Source organism: Aulonocara sp. 'chitande type north' Nkhata Bay, linkage group LG13, assembly GCF_057382095.1.
Source record: "Aulonocara sp. 'chitande type north' Nkhata Bay isolate Kocher_YH1m ecotype deep benthic linkage group LG13, A_spYH_male_GT1.1, whole genome shotgun sequence".
NCBI classification, from domain to species: domain Eukaryota; kingdom Metazoa; phylum Chordata; class Actinopteri; order Cichliformes; family Cichlidae; genus Aulonocara; species Aulonocara sp. 'chitande type north' Nkhata Bay.
In genome coordinates this window covers 11,058,211-11,075,496 of record NC_141356.1, presented here as the reverse complement: position 1 = coordinate 11,075,496, position 17,286 = coordinate 11,058,211, and the positions used below count along the sequence as shown (strand labels likewise).

At 45.6% G+C, this 17,286-nt stretch overlaps 1 protein-coding gene across 4 annotated transcripts in view; it reads left to right on the top strand.

The window, feature by feature from the left end:
- Window positions 1-320: 320 nt before the first annotated feature.
- The window catches only part of LOC147315708 (spectrin beta chain, non-erythrocytic 1), a 101,762-nt gene continuing 84,796 nt past the window's right edge, over window positions 321-17,286 (top strand). The window contains exon 1 of one of the 4 annotated variants that reach the window (XM_086258698.1): window positions 321-467. The gene's annotated coding sequence lies outside the window, so the exon portion shown is untranslated. Of the gene's footprint in view, window positions 468-6,386; window positions 6,537-14,124; window positions 14,144-17,286 lie in introns of those variants that run through there. The other 3 variants (XM_086258703.1, XM_086258699.1, XM_086258701.1) reach the window with 3 other exon arrangements.

The window sequence follows — 17,286 nt, the reverse complement described above, 5'->3', positions numbered from 1 at the left end:
TGAGCCTGCTTCTGTCGGAGGTTTCTTCCTGTTAAAAGAGAGTTTTTTCTTCCCACTATCGCCAAGTGCCTGCTCACAGGGCCGAGTGTGGTTTTCGGGGGTTACCGTACAGTATAAAGCGCTGTGCGGTTTGATTTGATCGTACATGAACACAGTGAGTGTAGGCGGTGGGGATCTGTCAGTGTAATTACTTTAGTTTGCTTAGTAATATTTATGAGACTGCTGCGGATGACGTTATAATAATCGTCATAAAGCAGGGTCAGTGCCCCGGCGGGGTGTCCCGGTGTTTGAACCGAGCGCACCGTGCGCTGCAGTCCAGGCCGGGCTGAAGCGGAGGGCGGGAGGAGGAGGAGGAGGATTGGTGGATTTCAGGACTGTGCTTCTGCGCTCTTCGTGCTCCGAGCTCTCAGCAGCCCGTCCGTCCTTCGCTCCGAGCGGGACTCCACTGCGCTTCCGTCGGTCTCCAGGTGAGTGCAGCCCCGGTCTGCCTCTCTCGGGTTAACCTCCACAGCTGCGGGGCTGTTGGTGCAAAGACGAGCCGGGCAGCGACGTCTTCTCCCCGTGTGTCTGTGCGCCCCCCTCCCCCCGCCATGTTCTCCATCGTGGCGTTGAACTTGTGCATGGTGCGCAGGAGCTGCTGCTGCTGCTGGTGGTGGTGGAGGAGGAGGAGGAGGAGGAGGTGGTGGTGGTGGTGGTTGTTGTTTTGGTGAAAGTCTGCAGCTCTCACGGCTCAGTCGGAGCTGATGGAGGGTTTGTTTGTCCCCGCTCTCCTGATGGATGATGATGATGATGATGGTGGTGCAGGCGTGGTCGACCTCAGAGCAAACAAACAGCAGGACGTTCCCACAGCTTCTCTGGAGTGACCTTCTCTGTACTCCGTCCCTCTGTCCCGCCCAGCGCCGCTGCTCTCCCCTCACAGCTCATCGTTGCGTCTTAATAATTCAGATGTCTGCAGTATTTCTGCTGTTTCTGTGCAGGAGTGTGACGTGTTTCTAACGTTGCGGGCTTAAATGAAGTTCGGGGACGTGGAGGTGTTTCTGCGTGGACTGCTGCTGTTTGCGCAGACCCTGTTTGAAGCAATTATGTAATCAGATACAGGCCGAGTGCTGCTTTCTCTCCTCCTAATCTTTTCGTTCCCTGATCTGTCCTCACTGCTTCTCCTCACCCTGCTTTCTCCTCCTCCTCCCCTGCTTCTCCTCACCCTTATCTTCATCCTCCCCCACCTATCTCCTCATTTCTCTGATGCAGCAACTGGGAAACATTTGGCAACTTGTTGACCGGAGCCTTTATAATATCACAGTGAGGTGTGGAGCAGTTGTCAGGCTGCTGCTGCTTTAACAAAGAGCTGCAGTGAAACCAGAGATGGAGATTTGCACCTTTTCAGCCTAAATCTGCTGTTTCAGGGATAAAAATTATTGCTTTTCATACTTTGTTCCCACTGGGAGGCTCAAGGACGCCGCCGTGTTGGCAGTAAAAAGTTAATCTCCAACCCTAAAATCTTTTAAAAGATTCAAACATGAACTAAAAAAAATTTTGAATCACGCAGCCAGAGTTTTCCTTTCTGGCGTGTAAGTAAGATCGTAATCCTCACAGTTAACCGATGCTCGAGGAAAAGCATATTTCACACTGACGTGATTTCCTCCAGTCAGTTCTAGTGCCAACATTTCCCAGATCCCTTCCTCAGCTGGAAAACCTTCCTCTGGAACGCCCTGCTGGGCTTGTGACCCGGCTCTGGATAAGCAAAAGGAAACTGATAGATGTTTGGATGACTTCCACTGAGGATGACCAGTTTTATTTTACTCCCTTTAAAATACCACGGGGGGTGTGGGGATCCTGGAGGACCGCCTATGATCAAAATGTAACATTTAAACCACTTAAAAATCTGACAAGTTTATAGTAAATGTACTTTTTATAAAGACGATTCACCAGAGTATTCTCTCCACGTTTTATATTGTGTTAGACCAGCTTTGCATGAGTGTCAGTTCAGAATAATCCTACTTTATCTTGCACTTAAAGCCATTTTAGCACTGATTTTTCACTTTACACAAACTCTCCTGATTGGCTGCCTCTTGATTTGAACAGCAGAGGAGGTGGGGCTTCTTTGTCTGGGAGAGCCATATTAGGCATATCCTGTCTCTGTGATGTCACACAGATCCAAGAATGGGGGGGAAAAAACCCCAAAAAAACGGTGAAACTGAGAGCTTAAGCAGGCTCAGCTCATTATTAGGGACTTTGGTCATGTTTGATATGAACAGGACATGAAGGCAAGCAGAGTTCAGCTGTGATGGGAACAGTTAAACAGACTTTTAATGTGAACTAAATTTTTGTGATTTTGCTTTTTTCGTTATGGAAATTTTGCCCATTGTGAAGTTTGAGAAATGTTTCTGCGTATATGATAAAAATCCGCCGGTCTAAGGTTGGTGTACCCTGCTGGGCCGGTCTAGTTTGGGCCGCCTGGCTGGTTTCCAACTAAAAGCCTCATAAGTGAGCGAATAAACAAGCCGATCCCTGATTTTTAACTTTTAAGTGACTGAATTTGTTTCTGGATATTAAGAATCTCTCATTTTTAGCCAGTTTTTGTGATGCTTCTGTTCTGCCTGTGTGCTCGACCCAGACACCACCCTCAGCTCAGACACAGCCCCACAGCTGATCGTGCGCTTTGTGTGAGCGAAAAAGGTAAAAGGTGATGGGAATAGGGCTGCCACGATTAGTCGACTATCAAAATCGTCGACTGATTTAATAGTCGACGCGTCGTTTGAAGGTTTGTGATCCCAAAAGACGCAGGAATAAGTAGCAGGATTTAAGAGTGTAATAACGGACTGAAACAGAAGATGGCAGCACTGCATGTACAAGGATGCCAGCTGCCGTTAAACCCCGAAGAAGAAGAAGCTGTGTCCCAGAATTCATAGCGCAGCCCAGCTCAGTTTCCAACAATGGCGGCAGCTAGTTAGTTTTAATGTTACTCTTATTATTCTTTCTGGGTCACAAAATAAACGTTTAACATATTTTCAGGCGAGAATGTAGCTGTGTAAACCTCAAATATCTGCTCAGTTTATCAAGACACCACATATTTTCAAAAGCGCTCCGACGTTTTCGGAGACGTCTGTTACCCACTAGCTCGATAGCTAGCCGGGGGCTAGGTCACTAGCGCCGTGAGAGCACCGGACTCCCGGCAAATCGTTTTCAACCCCACCGCTGTCTTTCACTACTCAGGTTAAACATGATATATGAGTCACTTAGATAACTTAACAATGTTATTGTTTGGCTTTTTTCAGTATTGTATTTGTTCCTGAGTAAATCGGTTTGGCTGAGATTAAAGTTATAGTTTTTACACAGCTGAATAAACGTCAAGCAGACAGCTGATTATCAGAAGTGTGAGATGCTCGAGAATTTACTCCAGTGTCCTGTTATATTTTAGATAGCAAGGAGTTTATTAAACTTCACCGAAACAATCTGCAAATTTCATTAAAATTTAATAAACTATCTTTTTGTCTTTATTTTTAGTTAGCACAGACCTGAAACACTTAAAGCTGTAAGCTAATGATAGTTATATAAGAGCAGATGCTGCTGGTGCAATAAGCTGTACTTTTACGTCCAATGGATGATGATCTGATTAGTCGACTATCAAAATAGTCGTTTGTGGCAGCCCTACATGGGATAGAAAGAAAGTGGTGGTGAAAGCAGGTTCTGCCGCGTCCTCGTGGTCAGAGCTCAGGTGGCTCTGAGACCTTTAAATGAAGTGAAGCTGGTAACGAGGGGAAGTCCTCGCTTGGTTTGTTTCTTGGTTCGATCCGTTTGGATGTTTTAACGGTCTGCAGGGACACTTTCAGTGGATCGATGCTCCTGATGGAGATCCGACGATGCTTCTGGGTGCGTTTTGGCTCCTCCGCTGATGCCTCTGAGGCAGTGTGGGCGGCGGTGATGATGTGGGTTTCGGCGTCACACGGCGGGGGGATCCGAGCTGTAAGTCATCAGCTCTGCTGCAGCGTCCGAGTCCCACGCTTCCAGCTCCATCAATATTAAACAGTTGTGTCTTCAGCTCGCTGCGTTGTAGGAGCACGACTGCATAACAGGCGAAGCGAAAACGCTACGAGGTGGCGTCAGCAGAACTTCCTTTAAATGTTTGGCTCAGTCGTATTCATGAATGGAGGCACCGGTGGTGAGTTCAGCAGGTTTGTGTTGACTTTGTCTTTGAATGCACAGCACTTCCTGTTTGTCTTTGCCGTTGTGTCAGAGCGCCGATGTGAGCCCGAGCGGTCTGTGCGTCCTCCTGTTGTCTCTGCTCACCAAACAAAAACCTCTTTTCATGTTTAAGCAAAGGAAACGTTTCCAATCCTGGAGCTTTTAGTTTGAGGCCTGGTTTTTGTATTCAAACATTTTCCCGTTTCCTCGACTTGCTGACCTGTGATCGTCTCAGGGTTTTGAACCCGTGCATGATGATGCTGATGTAGACGTTCTGGTTAAATGTGGAAAACTTTGTGTTCATCATCATGAACCAGCAGCTGAGACTGGAGTACACGATGGCTTTAAACATGCCTTTAGATTTGGATCAGACTTTATAAAGTAAACGTCTGTTGGATTCACATTGAACCATAAACTCATAGGAAACTGTCCACAAAAGCATTTCTCACTTCTTAATGTGCACTTTTGATAACTTCACTTAAGCCGCTGTTATTCGTGCGGTCGAACGCGTCCGCCTCAGACCGCCTTTGGTCTGAATCGTCACGTTTTGTGGCCTCCGTCCCTCCTGCTGTCGTTTCTTCTCCGAGCTCCTTCCTGTAAACAGATCCGAGTGTTTCTGTCTTCGTTAGTGCAGAACGGAGTTGACAGAGTGCGTCTCAGACGTCGGGTTGTTTGCATAGCGAGGACAGAGGGACGCCGCTCTGACTTCATTGTCGCCAGATGAAGGAGGAGGAGCCTGCGGTCATGTGATCTGAATCTGAAGCATAAATGCAGGAGAACGAGGTGTTTGGTCAGGATTTTGGTCCTGAGTGGGTGAATGTTTACAGACGGGGATCATTAGGAATCGTGTTTATGGCAGATTATTTGCAGCATGTTTGATCGTCTCCTGCTGTTCAGACGATTTCAGTTTGTTGAATATTTTATGCCGTGTCACTCGTTTCCTCCCAGAGACATTCATAATATCAGAAAAGTCCGATTCATTGAATTCAGGATGTGTTTCTCTGTAAAAAGCTCAGAAATATCAACTCTTTGTATTCAGGAAATATGAAATCTGGCTGATGTTTGGTCTGAATTTTGCCAAAGTCGTTGGCCCTTTAAAAAGAAGTAACGACCTCCATCGCAGGATGTTTCATTCCAAAGATGGCGAGGAAGCGCGTGACGAGATGAAGGAGGTGCGTTTATGGGAAACGTGGAAACGGCACGCACGGCGTCTTTTTAAATGTCGACGTGTTTCTGGGATTGGTCATAAGGTTGATTTGCTGGTTTGGATGTAACGAGGAAACGCAGAGGCCTCCTTCCTGTTCTGCATTACAGCGCCAAACATCAGCAGTGACATGCTGTCCAAAGCTTAGAGTTCAAATCTGCTCTTTGGTTGGTGCAGATCCATGCATCATAAATCTGCCCACATCCTTTAATGCTCAGCTGATCTGCTGTAGTGCAGAGCAGCAGGAGTATCGATGAAACTAGGTTCCTTTAAGAGCAAAGAGGTGAGCTTTATTTTAGGAAACGAGGCCAGTCATCCTTCCTCTCTGTCTTCACCACACTTACCTGTATGCATCCTTTCCTTCTTATCCTTCCTTCTTACCTTGCATTTTTCTGCTTCTCCTTAAGAGCTTAAACTGCACCTTCTTCACTGAAGCAGTGCAGTGTCAGAGATTCACGACTCTGAGGCTTAAACTTGAAGCTGATAGAGTTTCAGATGGGTGTGGAGAAAACTCGATTTTGATGCTGTGAGGAAGGATGCGTGGGAGAGGAGGGAGCTGCATGAAAACCAGGAGGGAGGTGGTCCTGAGGGAGGAGAACGAGGGGGAGGAGAACAGGAGGTGGTGAGGCGAGCGGCGTCAAACGCGACACACCGTGTTTGTGTTCATAGTTAAAGCTAATGCTGCGTGACCTCAGCAGGAAACAAGGCGAGAACAAGTAATCAGATTACTAAAATAAAGTGGACCGAGTTAAAATGAAGTGACGTGATTGGCAGTGGGGATGGGAGTAGGTGATGATGATGAAGGAGGACAGGAATTAAACATACCAGCTGTAAAAACTGAAAGCAGAGGAGAACGAGGAGGGACGCAGGAATGTTCTGGAAAGTGTCCCGCAGATAGGAAGTGGAGCAGTTGGACAGAGGGAGGAGGAGGAGGAGGGTCTGTTTCCCAGCGGCGAAGCTTCAACTAAGTATAGAAAGTCTGTGAGAGCGGCGCTCACCTTCACCACGACGCCGCAGATTTTAAAGCTTGGGTCTAAAAGTCTGGTTTAATTTAGTCGGACGCTTCGGAGCGTTCGCTGTGCTGCACACGGGCGCAGTCTCACCTGCAGACACGGAGCAGGTGGAGGTGGAGCTGCAACACAGAAGTCAGGTGAAGCTGTTTGCATAAAAAAAAATCAAAGCGTTTAGTTGATGTAAAGTGAGGACTGTGGGTTTATTAGAACGTCTCATTAATGCAAACTTAGAGAAAGATTTATTCAATGTGAAATACTTTAATGTATTTAAATGTGTTTATAAAAACAAAAAAACTGAATAATTCCAGTTTTGATTTAAGAGCATAAAGCGTTGAAAATAAAATGTTTGTGTGCAGCTTTAAAGTTTCAAATCTTTTAGTCAATGTAAAGTAGAGATTTTAAAGTTTTTCAAATGAACGTGTTGAATAAAAGTTCTTAAAATTCAGGTTTTATAATGTTTAACATAAACTGAAAGCTCTTGAATTTTCTATTGAATGTAAAACATCTTTTTAAGATTATGTGCAGTTTAACACTAAGTAAAGCGGGTAATTAAAAGTCTACTAGAAAGTCTACAAAGTCTTTTAAATCCAATTTTCAAACGATGTCGTCTAAGGAAATCTCTTTAAACCGAGCTTGTAGAATTTTTGGAAAACTTTTACTAAAGTGCAACTTTTAAATGCACATTAAACTTTTAAGAATTTACAGAAACTTTATTTTATAATTAAAGCTTTTAGTTTTTAAAATAATGATTGTATTTTAAAAAAAAGTATTTTAAATTTCTTTTTAAGTAAAATCTTGTTCTTAAGTTTAAGGTCTTTATAAAATCTTTACGTGTTGTAAACATTTTAAAGTCTTTCATAGCTTTTAGTTTATTGTTTAAAGATTACTGATAGTAATCTACATGCAACGTCTACGGTTAATGTAACGCTTTGAAAGTGACGTCTTACTAAAGTGACGTCTGCGTAGAGAAATGTTTCGATTTAAAACCTCAGGTTTTAAACTGTTGCCATGTGAATCCTGAGAGCAGGAACAGGAAGTCCTCACAATAACCAGATTCTTTATCTTCACATGACAGATGCAAAAATCATTAACTGAAAACAGACGTTTATATAAGAGCATCTGTAAAGCAGACAGACCCGAGCTTTAGTTTCAGTGCGACGCTCGAGTGTGATCGAACCCGAGCATCAAAGCTGTGATTCCATATTCATATACGGATTTTACTTGTGGGGGTGGGGGGGCTTACATGGAGCAGTCTGACCCCAGCGGGGGTCAAACACACATGAAACTCGGTGTGATGAAAGATGTTTGGATTAAAGCGTCTCTGCCTTCTTCTAATCTCGGTTCGGTTGGTCCTTCACTTCCTCCCGAGGCTCCGGGATTTGTTGGGATCTGAAATGAAGTTTTTAAAAGGTGACAGAAGCCAAAGCTGCTCGGCTCATAAATGTCGAAGTAAATTTCCATCCAAGATTAAAAAGGAAAAACGCACAAGCTGAGATCTCATGAATAAAATATGTGGAGAGGAGCGTTTATGAAGAGCCTGCGCTGATGTGCAGCAGCAATATTTTCCATTTCTGTGCTTCCAAAAAGCTCGTCAGTTTATTCCTGATAGACGAGGAGACGGAAAAATAAAAGTGCGTAAACGTAAAACATCTGATTTTGAGCTTCTGCTCTGATCTGTCACGCTGCAGTTTCTCTGCCGGCTAATTGGTTTCACAGGCGTCTGATGAGACGGCGGAAAGGTGAGGAGGCGAGCAGCAGAGAGCAGGTTAAAGGACTGACGCCAGCTGCGCTGTCTGCAGAGACCAACGAAGAAGAAAAAGTGGCTACGAACGGGTTTTCAGCCCCGACAGTGTCAGAGTTGCAGAGCTCGTACAAAACCTCAGCACGGCTGAGCGAGCGACAGAGGGGAAATCTGCTCAGCTCGTCCAATCAGAGCACTGCTGAGCACTAGCTTAGTCCGTTAACCTGCAGCGTCGCTTTGAGACGTCGTTTTCATGGCTCACATGGGTGTGAATTAATGCAAGCGAGTGACTTGGCCCAGCACAGGAGAGGGAAAGATCTCACCACGTTAATTATTGGTCATAATAGTCAAACAATAAGTCAAAGCACTGACGCTTTCAAGTTTAAAGGATCGTTTTCATTCCTTAGTGAGAAAATTTAAGGCTAATTTAGTTTTAGTAACAGAGTCACAGATGAGCTGTTTTTGTCTTCGCTGCAGATAAAAGTTGAGCTTTTTATTCATTGTTGGTTTTCCTTTCATGTTAAATGGAGGCTTTTCCCATTTATTCCACTTAAATGCACCTCGGAGAGGAAGAGGAGGAGCAGCTCAGTGCCCTTCATCTTCCTCTCTGGAGCTAAAACATGAGGAAGAGCTGCTCAAAGTTGGTGTAATGAGGAAGACTCTGAAACCACCTCCTGCTTTTGTGTAGCTGCTGTGTTTGAGCTTTCAGGGCCACCGTAGACGTAGCAGAATACAACAGGTTAGTGTTTGAGAGGCTGTGATTAACGTCATGACCATTCATTGTGTGTGTGTGTGTGTGTGTGTGTGTGTGTGTGTGTGTGTGTGTGTGTGTGTTCCATGTAACAGTTTGAGAGGAAATACCCCACACACACACACACACACACACACACACACACACACACACACACACACACACACACACACACACATGCATTTTGCACTGACCTTCAGCAGGACTCCATTTAATTTGATTTCCATGTAGCCAAAGGCGTTCCTCTCTCTCTCTCTCTCTCACACACACACACACACACACACACACACACACACACACACACACACACACACACACACACACATTCCTATTAAATGAAATGTTCACTGTAAGGCCTCCAGATGTTTTCAGGCTGCACACTAACCTGACATCTGCAGAGTGTGTGTGTGTGTGTCTCTGAGGTTTGTTGAAGTTGCCGGTTCAAATCCCGGGATGTTCTTGGTGGTGGATGGAGTCTAAGTTGCTCGGCATCATGGGAAATGAGTTTGAGTGGTGTGTAAATGTCTTTTTTGTGGGTGTGTGTAAATATAAACGCTGTGAATGCATCGTGTGCACACCCTGAGGCAGCGCTACGAGGGCGGGGTCGGCCTGCAGACGCCGACAGGAAATGAGCGATTAGGCGAAAGTGGAACGCCACCTTCCTCCGGGCTGAAGCTCTGCAGACTCTCTGCTGTCATGTGATCTGCGTGAACTTGCACTTTATCCTTCGCTCCCCAGCCTGTGACCGAACGGCACATCAGATCTGCAGTTCCACACGCTGGGCGAGCGAGTAAACCACTGTGGAGCCGCCCCCAGCACTCCCAACACGAATCATCTGTTAAACTGCGGCTGGTTAATTTACTCGTGTTAGTTCCGTCTACACAGGAGTGAAAGAAAGCTGAGGCGTTGTTTCTGTGCTAGCTCTGAGGAGCTTTCTGTAACCTCAGCCACTGTGATGGGCTGAGATTCGCCACAGACTTCGAAGGCCGAGGAAACGTACCATCTAAAGCTTTTAAAACACTCAGCTGCAGCGAAGCTGCTTGATTAATGTCTCCTCTCACACTTTTCAAAGTAAAAGCTCATCTCACACATAATAAAATGTTTTTATGACTCAAATTCCACTTTTTTCATACTAATTGTTTTCCATGGAATCTCTTTGTACACCAACTAAAGCACAGACATGTTACTGAAATAAAATCTCACATGCACATTAACCACACACACACGTAATGTAATGCATGACATCATCAGGGCTTGTGTTACAGCTCCACCCGGGTGATGAGAAGGGTGTAGGTCACTGATGTAAGCCTTTTTATTGCCATAGCAACATCAGAGGGAGGAAAAAAAGGCAAGCGAGTAGATTTGATCTCAGTTTCCAGGAATTGTCCATCCTGATGGGATGTGTGTGTATGTGTGTGTGTGTGTGAGAGACTGACTTCTGGCCACGCCGAGGCCAGAAAATGTGACGACATTAATTCTGTTGAAAACACACAGATGTCTCAGCGTGTCACATTTTTAGAAACGTTGAAACTCAAAAAAACAAACCTCAGAAAAACAATTTAAGCTGGACCAAAGTGGGCGGGGTAATAGCGGCGTAGCATAGACACAGCTGGAGAGGGTTGTGTCGATGCTACGTGGAGAGCAGAATGGAAGTTTGCATGTTTTACTGCAGTTTGTTGGTAACAGGTCAGTTATTAGTTACAAAGTAACTGTTTTGTGATATTTTAGCTATTTGTAGTTTTTGTAGTTTCAAATATTTTTACACAAAATAATGAAATAATAATTCTACAAACATGATGTTTAGATTTTAGTCTAACCATATTATGTCACCCCCTGACAAAGAGGCCACGCCCATAATATTCCGAGGGGCCCATTGCAGGGGGGCGGTATGAAAAGAGAAAAGAATAAAAAAAGAGCGCTTGGACACTGCTAGCATCATGGACAGGTTTTTGACGGGGCGGCCACAGAAACGCAAAGCAGGAGACGAAGCATCGCTAAATATGTTTCCAAACCACCTTCATTCTAAGCCAAAGACTAGAAAATATGGTGAAGCAAATCTGCCCTTTAGTTTCACCTGCACAAGTGCCGAGGTGTATGGACGTGTGTGATGATTGATTCTCCTTGTACAACAAAAGGGGGCCTAGCAAAAAAAAAGCTTGGGCCCCACTAGTTTAAGGATGTATGCAGAGCAAGGGCGTAGATTTGGTTTTGTCGTTGGTGGGGACGGATGATCCAACCACGGAGCCCTGTTTCTTTCTTTTTTTCCTTTTTGTCTTTGCTTCTTAAGATAAGATAACTCTTTATTGTCATTGCACAGTCATACATAGTACAGTAGTACAATGAAATTGGAGAACTATCCTACGTCGGCACTACATATAACACAACGCAACAAACAACACAACACAGTATATTAACTTAGTATAAAAAAGAAGAATAAGTGTATTTGTATTGCACACTGTTATTATTGCACATTAATTATTATTGCACCTTGTTATAAATATAAATATTATTATTGTTTTAAACATTGTTACGTCCCCCCTTAAAAAAAAAAAAAAAAAAAAAAAGTCCAGGGAGGTATCCAGTCAGGTCAGCTATTTACATTGATCAGGGCTGTTGCCCTGTTGTAAAAGCTGTCCTTGAGTCTATTTGTTCGGGACCTCAGCAGCCTGAACCTCCTGCCAGACGGCAGCAGCTCAAACACCCGGCGTCCTGGGTGTGTGCAGTCCCGTAGGATGCTGCGTGCCCTCTTGAGACAGCGAGTGCTGTACAGGTCCTTCAGGGAGGGAAGAGGATGTCCAATGATTTTTTTTTTTTTTTTGGGCCATATTGATGACCCTCTGGAGAGCTCTTCTGTGTGCTGTGGTGCAGCTGGAGAACCACACACCGATGCAATATGTCAGCACACTTTCAATGGAGCAGCGGTAGAAGACGGTCAGCAGCTCCTTCTTCAGGTCCATTTTTCTGAGGATTCTCAGAAAGCAGAGACGCTGTTGGGCCTTCTTTAAGACCGCAGAGGTGTTAGAGCTCCATTGGAGGTCTGTGTCTATGTGCACACCCAGGAACTTGAAACTGGAGACCCTTTCCATGCACTCCCCGTTGATGCTGACAGGCTGCAGCTCGGACTTCCTCCTTCTGAAGTCAACTACCAGTTCTTTTGTTTTGGTGGTATTGAGGTCCAGGTTGTTGTCTGCACACCAATCTGACAGCCTCTGAACTTCAGCTCTGTACGCAGTCTCATCTCCCCCTGAGATGAGCCCCACCACGGTGGTATCATCTGCAAACTTGATGACTGTGTTGTCTGGGTGGGAACTAACACAGTCATGTGTGTACAGAGTGTACAGTAGGTGACTCAGTACACAGCCTTGTGGAGAGCCAGTGTTGAGGCTGAGGGCTGAGGAAAGATGAGGCCCCACTCTAACTCTCTGTACACGGTCTGAGAGGAAGTCTCTGATCCAGCGGCAGGTGGTGGAAGGAAGTCCGATTTCTAGCAGTTTAACTATTAGTCTGTCCGGGAGTATCGTATTGAAAGCAGAGCTAAAGTCTTGATAAAAGGAGAAATATGCTATTCTACCTGCTTTTAAACCATTTAAAATTACAATTCATAGTTTTATATGTGAATTATAAAATGTTAAATTACTATTAAACAAATGACTGACTAAGTATTTTAGACTTTAGTTTACTTCAGCCATATTCCATATAAATCAGGTATCATACAAAAATAAAAACAGCTTCAAATACAGTCATGACAATAAAAGAATATGACTTTAAGGACTTAACATTACTTCAGTTATACTACACCAACATCTGTTATACTTTGGCACTAAGGGAACACTGAATGACCTGCTGGGTTTTGTCCATAAACTACTCGTCTAAGATGACCACAGAGTAAAAGATCTCTCAGCAACATTATGTAACATCTCAGGCACTATTGCCCCGATCAGATCAGTGAGCTGGGATCTTTTATTCTGAACATGAACTACTGTTACAGCAACAGACATGGACACAACAACTCAATGTCCACTATGTGAAGGAGCCGAACACATGCCTGCTCCTCTCGCTGACTGAGATAAACTGCTGCCATGTTTGTTTTCCATCTATACTGTCCAGTCTCTGCTGGACGTGGTACAGCTTCTGTAAACTAATGTCCTGGCTGCTCGAGGCTCCGTTTTCTCTGACAGTTTCAATCAAAATTAGAAACGGAAGGAAGGAAGCGGTGCATCATTCACCCAGGATGCACCGCTGGGTGAATGAGACGCTGACAGATCGTTTTTTTTTTTTTTTTTTTTTTTTTTTTTTCTTTCTTTCTATCTGGTTTGATTTTCTTTACTCGAATAGATCAAATTATTGGTGGGGACACGTCCCTTCCGTCCATGCCAAATCTTCGCCCTTGATACAGTGTTTTTAGTAGCGAGCTGTCTGCTTCAGCACACAGCTGCCGGTTGCGCGCTCACAGATATTAAGGAGCTTTACACCAGCGTATTCCTTACCCACAAATACCCACTGACACACTTGGCGTCACACAAAATGATTTGGATGACCTTGGACAGGGAGGGGGAGGGTTTATGCGTCCTTGACTGAATGCACATTCGTCAGGATGTTCACACAGACTGCGCAGCTCTGAATGTTTCCCTTAAATAATGACTGCATTCCTCTCTCTGCTTCCTCCATGTTGCTGCATGGAGCTTTCTCATAGTTGCAGTCAGGCAGACAGGTGAGTCATAGCGACAGGTGGGCGGTCAGTGCTGACCTGCAGTGTTGAGGAATGCGATCCCACGTTGAAGAGTCGGATCATCGGGACGCGCACGTTTTCATCACTTCAGAGGACTTTGCCCTTGCATTTATTTCCTGAAACTAACCTTCACCTGACCTTGAACCAGTTCTTCATCCTGGAATTCAATGACTTATGGAAAAAGGAAGTCAAGTTCCCACATTGTACCCTGGAAATGCAGGTCCCCACAACATGAGTAATACACACACACACACACACACACACACACACACACACACACACACACACACACACACACACACACACACACATCATCCTAAGAAGTGAGATTAGATCTGACATCCCACAATGCACTGCAACATGTGCCGGGCAGGACTGTGGGTTGGGGAGAGAGAGAGAGAGTCTGGCAGCCGGCCTGGGAGATATGATGGGATGTATCGCCATGACAACACAGCCGACCCTCCAGTCTGGACTGTGAAGAGCCGAGCGTTTGCGTGCGGCGATGGCGTCTTCCTGTGTGAAGGTTTCTGCGCTCTGTGATATTTTTGGACCGAAGCTGCTGAAGTGTTGTAGCAGAAATTATTTCTAGGTGTTCAGTTTTTCACCAGAAAGCAGCTTTTTCTTTTCCCAGACTCGCATCACGCCAGGACAGTGACCGCTGAAGCCGCTAACGCTGCGTGATAACGCCTGGTTGTTGTCAGCTGTGGGCTCACGGATGGAGCTGGAAGATCATTTAATATGAAAATATTAACTCAGTAACTCCGAGGCTTTGTTAATGAAAGTGTTTTTGATTTAATGAAACTTTTGTTGCAGCTGTCTTTTAAACAAACTCAACATCTGGCTGGGCACAAATAATCTGTGCTCAGGTAAAACACCTGGCTGGGTGTGGGTGGAGCTTCCAGTGAAAGTCCAAATGAGCCATTTTTTAAGATTAAACAATTAATACTGGCCCCGGTGCTTTAGTCACAGTAAGCTGATGAGCATTTCCTGGATAATCGTCCTGACGGGTTCAGTTTGAGCTGAAACGGCTGGAGGCCGTGTTCACACGGACCTCTGTGTTTTTGTAACCACAAGCATCATTACAGCTGTTTAAATGTGCACGTTTGACAAGATTGCAGCAAAACGGGGCAGAAAATATTCTCCCGCCTCAGTTTTGTCTGCCTGCAGTTTGAGTTAACGGTCACCTGAAGGGTGTGAGTGTGAGTGTTTGGAGTGTATGAAACACATCTGGACGTGTGGGTCATGTGGTTTGCAGAGTGGGTGTGAGCTCTGGGCGTCACTGCAAAGGATGGGTGGAGAGAGGGGGAAGATGAAGGTCTTTTGGGCTTTCTTCCTAGCTTCACCCCTGTTTGGTTCATTCTCTCCTCCGTGGCGCTCACGCAGAGGCCCCGCCCCCTCCTCCTGTGATCCACCCTGCTTGTATCAGAGAGTTTGGGAACAGCCAGTTCTCCGTAGATCTCCAGAGACTGAACCCCCACCCTGCTGCAGTGGCTGAATGTGAACCTGATCGTATCAAAGCGCTTTAATGGACAAAATATGCTTTTAGTCCCGTTTTAGTGCGCTCTATTTTTGGGCACCCAAGGCTTTTTTTCTTTTACGTTCATTTTCCCCATTTGAGAAAATGTTAAAGTGACTGCACGAAGAATTTGTTTGGGCATGCTGTCAGGGTACATTAGCAGACTCATTTTAGGGTTGTTTACTTAATGTTTTCATGTGTTTGAGAGAACATCAGCCTCCACCATCAGGCCCTGCTGAACAGACACTGCTGTCACTGGACGAGGCGCGGGCCGCATGAGGGCAAGATGTGATTTCAAAGGTGGAATTTAAAGATACGACTGATTTGTCAGGAAACGTATTAAAAGCATTCACAGGCGACGCTGTGAGAGTGTCGGCACGAGTTTGACCTGACAGAACACAGCAGCTGATCGTCTCTTTAAGCCCAACGTCTTATTTTTGTTTTGAAATCCAGTAAACCAATCCCGTGACGTCTCCTCTCTGTGCAGGAGGAATCAGAGCAGTGAACGCTCCTCCTCCTGCTCCTCCTCAGAGATGGACAGATCAGAAGGACTTCTGAAGACTCCTCTTAACCTCGGCTGTGTATCTCGAGTGCTTCGTTCCTCCCGTCTGATCCCTCCTTTCTTTCCTTCCTCCTCACATTCCTTCCCTCTCTCTTCTCTCCCTCTCTAACACGCTTCATATTCTCCCTCCTCCGAGGTTGCATCTCACTTTCTGACCTTTAAATCATGTCGTTCCGCTTCTGGTTTCTAATGTTGAGGCGCCCTGGACGATTCGTGGACATCAGAGGGGGGTAAACTGGTCCGAGGCGGTCTGAGGGTGACCTGCTCCGGCTCAGTCGGACTCTCGTGTCCTCATTTGCTCTGCTCATCGTCACTCTGCTGTGACGCTCAGATAGCGCTCCCCCCTAATGATAACCTCCTTTTTACTCTGCTTATCTGCTCCCAGTGGAGCTGCCATTAAGCCCACCCTCATCCTCTTCATCCCAGTCTTTCTCCTCACTGTAGATGTGGAGATGTGTTCAGAGCTGCCGCCCACAAACACCCACTCGCTGATCCGAACTATTCCGACTGGTTTCCTGTGGATATTAGTGAGCGTAAATCCCGCTGAGATGATAATTCCTCTCCCTTCATCTGTTACTCGGAGCGTGTTTTCTCGCGTCCCGACGTCCTCGCCAGCGTTTCTGTGTGAATCCAGTTATTTTCATTCAGATTTGTGGGTAAAATTTGGCTATAATGACATTTATGCATCATCCAGCCTCTTTTACCCAAAAGTCCTTTATCATAGATTAGAAATCTGCTCCGGGTGATGTTCAGTGAAAGGTCTGAATGAAGGGTCTCAGTTATAGAAGTTACGTAACCATGGCCCAACGTGTCTGCTGGGTTACAGCAGAAATATTGATCATTTTGGTATTTAGTATTTTCATCCCGATCATTTAACTGAGCTGGTGTCTGTGGCAGAAATATAAATTAAGATGAGGCCTGGGTCGAAGCTCTGCGTGATGGCCTCAAGGCGAGTGATGGAGAGCAGACATCCAGCTGTCGTTTACGAGCGAAAGCCGATCGTGGGACCCACGGGGTGGCGCGATTGGCCGACGCAGAGCTGTGCGTGTCGCCGTGTCTGCGACTGTGGAACGATGTGTGGAGCGAGCGGTCTGTGAGTGGCTCTGGTTGGACTTCCATCTTTGAAAAAGGCCGAACTGCCCACTGCAGCGTCTCGTTGCCTCGACGATCATTTATTTGTTTGGCTACTCCAATCTGCACGCCAAGACATCCTTGGGTAAGATGCCGAACCCTGAGTGGTTCCTGATATGTTAGAGTGCGAATGTGTTTAGACATAGAAAGGCTCGTATGGATGGGTGAATGAGACGCGATGTGTAAAAGGCTTCGAGTGCTCGAGTAGAAAGGCGCTGGATAACATCCAGACTACCGCACCAGCTGTAAAAAGCAGGCAGACTTTCCTCTTTCCTGGGAGGAGCAAAAGTCTGACAAAGGCCTGATTTGGGAGCGCTTGATTAATAACACGAGAAAAAGCAGCTCTGTCGCAAAATCTGCTACAAAAAAGGAAAATTTCCCCTGATTGTTTTCTTTTTTTGTCATAATTGTTGGAGGCCAAACTCATGACTGAGACGAACTCTTTGCTCTCCTGTAG